Source organism: Solanum tuberosum, unplaced genomic scaffold (genome assembly GCF_000226075.1).
Source record: "Solanum tuberosum cultivar DM 1-3 516 R44 unplaced genomic scaffold, SolTub_3.0 scf00159, whole genome shotgun sequence".
Taxonomy (NCBI): Eukaryota; Viridiplantae; Streptophyta; class Magnoliopsida; order Solanales; family Solanaceae; genus Solanum; species Solanum tuberosum.
This window is the reverse complement of record NW_006239089.1, coordinates 230,843-236,407: the sequence shown is the minus strand read 5'-3', so window position 1 is coordinate 236,407 and position 5,565 is coordinate 230,843. Positions and strand designations below refer to the sequence as shown.

Sequence of the window (5,565 nt, the reverse complement as noted above, 5' to 3'; positions counted from 1 at the left end):
TTTATACATGATACACTATCTGATGCGCGAGATACACTAATCTGATGCGCGAAAATTAGGGATTTTGGAAATTTGTAAAACTTATAGGGGATAATGGTAATAAGTAAACTAAAAGGTAAGATTTCTTTAATTTTTCCATAATTGTTTCTCAAAATTGAGTGGGGAGTTTGATTTCTAAACCAAAGTTCAGAGGTATAAATAATTTTCACCTCTATATATATATATATATAATTCACACAGATTTTTTAGCAAATGAAGATCATAGACGTAGAGAAACTTTCTTTGTCTGAAATGATATATTTTTTCCCCTATTTTTTAAAATGAGAGTTTCTTCTCCTGGCAGATTTAAGTCCGTGCTTACGAAAGATTTTGAAAATTTTACTTAATTTCTAAAACATAATAAAAGAAAAAGAAAAAAAATGTTATACAAAATATCTTCTTAATGCAGATCTTTGTGGCCAGCAGAAAAATCATCTTTAATAGTAAATTAAACAAGTAAAGTTAACTAGTGTCATAAAATAAATACATCCTAGCTAATTAAGTTATGTATGTGTGAGTGTGTACGCACACACGTTTGATCTATAAGTGGATCATTAATTTATACCGTACTTGTATATTTTACCTCTGTGCGTGTTGTTTTTTAATTAGTAATATTAAATTTTAAAATTATATTTTCAACTTTCGAATTAAATTTACTACTATGTTATATACCAAGTTGGAAATGTAAATATTATCTGATAAAGGTTCTTAAATTGTTATTGCTATACTATAAAAGTTTATAGCTAATTTAATCAATTTATGTCAAGTTGAAACATAACGTAGAACATATAAGTGCTTCACTAGACGACAATGTTAGTTAATTATAAATAATTTTGACGATTCTGAACCTAAAAGCAAACAAGACAAGAAAAAAGTAGACTAAACCAAAAAGTATAGTAGAAAAAAATTATTCAACAAATACCAGAATTCTTGGACAAAGTGCCATGAACATGTTCGACTCTTTAGAAGTGTATATTGTACGTATTAATACTATATAAGTGTTGAAAGAGTTAAATTAAATACAAATCAGGCAAATAAGTGGCGAGTCAAGAAAAAGTATATAATAACGACATAGCAATGTAATTTTATAAGTGCGATCTAAGGTAGAGAAGTCAAAGGAAAAGTGTGTTTGTATAATGAGTATTTCAATTTGTCCTATTTAGTTTCCTTTTCAAGAAGTTGCTGTCTAAAATACTCAAATATTCAAACCAGCAAGGTCCCTAGTGAATAGATGTACTTACGTGCTGAAAAGTCTTTAAATTAGAGATTACTTGCTAGATAGCTACTTACCTATAATTTCTATAACACGTAGCTTTCAGAACGAATAACTCTATGAAATAAGGTCGATACTTTCACATATCATAGGTAAGGTCTATCCTCCTTAGTCATTTTCTCATCACCTTGCACCAAAAAATCTAAGGTTTGTTAGCCTCTTTTTACATTTCAGTTTACTAATGTGAACATACAAAAAACTTGAAGAAGGATTATGGCTATGGCATCGACGGAGAGAGTGATTCTTGGTTCAATTGCTTTTGCAATTTTTTGGATATTGGCAGTTTTTCCTGCTGTCCCATTTATGCCTATTGGAAGGACTGCAGGATCATTACTTGGTGCTAATCTAATCGTAATATTTCGAGTATTGACACCAGATGAAGCATATGCTGCTATTGATCTTCCAATTTTAGGACTTCTCTTTGGAACAATGGTTGTGAGTATTTATTTAGAAAGAGCAGATATGTTTAAGTACTTAGGAAAATTATTGGCTTGGAAAAGCAGGGGAGCTAAGGATTTACTCTGTAGAATCTGTTTGGTTTCTGCAATTTCAAGTGCTTTTTTCACAAATGATACTAGTTGTGTTGTGTTAACTGAATTTGTGCTGAAAATTGCTAGGCAACAAAATCTCCCACCTCATCCGTTCCTTTTAGCTCTCGCGTCTAGTGCAAATATTGGATCTTCAGCAACTCCTATTGGGAATCCTCAGAACTTAGTTATAGCAATATTGAGCAAGATCACGTTCGGGAGGTTTTTATTTGGTATATTTCCTGCAATGTTTGTTGGAGTTATTGTTAATGCTGTATTGTTGCTTTGCATGTATTGGAATGTGTTGTCTGTTCAGAAGGATGTCGAAAATGCTGAAGTTGAATTAGTTTTGGATGAAGAGGTAGTCTCTCATCGTTTTGCACCAGCAACGATGTCACATGTTGTTAATTCGTTACATTCTCAAGATCAGTTTAGTGGAAATGAAATCATGAAGGATCCGAACGGGGTGATTGATTCTTCTAGGAATTTTAATGCCTCAAGAGAAGCAGCAAATGATCATGGATCACTACAAATGAGGGACAAGAATGTGTCTTTGAAGACTGTCGATGAATGTGAAGATCAAAACTTCACATCTTGTGAGGAAAAGTAGAAGTTTTCCGAAAAATGGAGAAGATTGTTATGGAAAATATGTGTTTATCTTGTTACAATTGGGATGTTAATATCTTTATTGATGGGTTTGAATATGTCATGGACTGCTATCACAGCAGCACTTGCTCTTGTGGTTCTTGATTTCAAAGATGCTAGAGAATGCTTAGAAAAGGTACTTTAGCCTTGTGTTTACATTTCTTCATCTTGTCATGTCAAGTTCAACACAATTTTCACCTATTTATATAGTGTTTTTCTACGAAGTGACTATGTGAAAAGAATTTTTACACTATCAGGTCATCCAGCTACGTTATATTAGTTTAGTGAGAAAAAAGTTTAATTTGTTCATTGTGGTGTCTCAACTTGACAGGTATCGTATTCGCTGTTGATATTCTTCTGTGGTATGTTTATCACAGTAGATGGATTTAACAGAACAGGAATTCCAAGTGCTTTCTGGGATTTTATGGAACCATATGCCAAGATAGATCATGCTGGTGGTGTAGCAGTTCTTGCTGTTGTCATACTTGTCCTCTCAAATTTGGCTTCTAATGTGCCTACTGGTTTGTCACTCTCAACTAATACTTCCTACTCTCTCCGTTTTGATTTATTTGTCTGGTTTTGACTTGACACAAAGTTTAAGAAAGTAAAGAAAGACTTTTGAATCTTATGATCTTAAACTAAGCATACATAAAATGTATAAGAGTTTATTTGATTTAACTAATACAAATTTGTTAATTTGATGATAGTTCTATTGCTGGGAGTTCGGGTAGGTGCATCAGCTGCTGCTATATCTGCAGCAAGTGAGAAGAAAGCATGGCTCATCTTAGCCTGGGTTAGTACTGTGGCTGGCAACCTTTCACTATTAGGGTCAGCAGCAAACTTGATAGTATGTGAACAAGCTCGTCGCGCTCAACCTTCGGGGTACAATCTCTCATTCTGGACTCATCTCAAATTTGGAGTTCCCTCTACTATAATTGTTATAGCTATTGGTTTGACACTCATAGGAGATTGAAATTAAGTTTGTATTAATAGCTTCACAATGATTGTCGATAGGAGTTAGTTTACCTTGTGTATTCTGTTCTCCCAACAACATGTTGTAAACAAGTGCAGCTAGAACTCAATAACTTGGTATAATTTCCATTATAATTGTGACACTGTAACTTAAGATAAGAAGTCTTACCTGGCAAAACACAGAAGAGATGTTGGGTATATAATTAAGCAGGTCTTACTAACTAGTAACGTGTTTTAAAGTCATGCAGGACTAGGCCCAAATCAAACTTTATCACTAGCGGGTTGGGACGTTACAAAAGGTATCAAAGTCTTATCGGCACTTGGTATAATTTTCATTATAACTGTGACACCCTTTCTTAGTTCTTAAGATAAGAAAGGGGAAAATAAGCCAATACCCCATAAAAGCAAAATAATTACAAACATATAACCCTTTACATTCATACCCCACTAAATAATTACACTATATACTTCCTTACTAATTTCGCTTAACTGATACTAAATCAGTATCACATACTGTATTGGTATCATTAAGGGTGAAAAATTTCGCTTAACTGATACTAAATCAGTATCATATATTGTATTGGTATCATTAAGGTTGATAATTTCGCTGAATTGATACTAAATCAGTATATATATACTGTATTGGTATCATTAAGGTTTCTTGTTAAGAAAGTACTTATTAGTCAATGATACTATAAGAGTATATATATACTAATATAGTGTCATTGACTAATGAGTAATTTTTGAACAAGAAACCTTAGTGATACCATAATATATATACTCTTATAGTATCATTGACTAATGAGTAATTTCTGAACAAAAACCTTAATGATACCACAACAATATACATATATACTCTTATAGTATCATTGACTAATAATTAATTTCTGAACAAGAAACCTTAATGATATCAATACAGTATATATATACTGATTTAGTATCAGTTAAGCGAAATTATCAACCTTAATGATACCAATACAGTATATGATATCAGTTAAGCGAAAATTATCACCCTTGATAAAAAAAGGTATGAACTGTAATTATTTATGAGAGAATGAGTATTTCAGGAATTACTTTTGGATTTGAGTATGAACTTGTAATTGTTTTGAATTTTATGGCCCATTTATGTAATTTTCCCTAAGAAATTCCACATCAGAAAAACATACGCGTTCTAAAGTCGTGCGGGCTTAGGCCTAGAGCGGACAATATCGTTAACAGGCCGGGCCTTTACAAAAAAAATTGTTTAATGGTAGTATTTTACTAGGATGGAACTCTATACATTTTTTGTTCTCCACGAGAAAATATTCCAACAAAAAGTTTGGCAGCTACGATGATTATATACCAAAATTTTGAGATAAACGAAATACGTCAGCACGTCGGGGGCGGGTCTCGAGATCAGGGTCGGTATCGAAGTCATGTTTCGAGGTCAGGTCAGGATTGGGTCTAGGAGTCTAGTCTCGGGGTTGGGTATTAGGGTTAGGTCGAGTCACGAGGTCAGTGATCAGGTTTGGTTCTTAGGGTCGAGGTCAAGGTCAGATCTCAATGTATGAGTCTAGGTCAAGTTCAATCTGGAGGTTTGGGGTTAGGAACTCAGGGTTGGGTCTCAAGGTCAAGTTAAAAGTCTCCAAATCTCAAGGTTGGATCTCAGGGTTGGAGTCGGGTCCTGGGTTTGAGTTAGATGGTTGGGGTAGGTTCTGGATCTCGATCTTGGGTTAGCATTGGGGATGATTCTTAGGTCGGGGACGTGTTCCAGGTTGAATCATGGGTCAGGATTTGCAAGGTTGAGGGTCGGGTTCTTCATTGTTTTGGGTGTAAATTTCATATATGACATATATTATAGTAATATTTTCAAGCTATAGCAGTAGATTTAGACTTTCAAGTTATAACACTAAAAATTTCAGGTTCTAACAAATTATTTTTTAAAAAAAACTGTTTTTAATAATTAAAAAATGTTTAAAAAAAAAAATAAAGATATAAAAAAAACATTTTTAATGGAAACATGTAAAAAACTGAAATTGTGGTGTTAATTTAATTTGAATTTATTGTAGATAATAAATAATTAGCACGAAATAAGGGATTTAAACTAACTAAGATTATTTAGTATCCTTA

At 33.1% G+C, this 5,565-nt stretch overlaps 1 pseudogene; it reads left to right on the top strand.

Annotated features, from left to right (window-relative positions):
- The first annotated feature begins 1,355 nt into the window (after positions 1-1,355).
- LOC102581108 (putative transporter arsB) lies at positions 1,356-3,606 on the top strand (annotated as a pseudogene).
- The last annotated feature ends 1,959 nt before the right edge of the window (positions 3,607-5,565 follow it).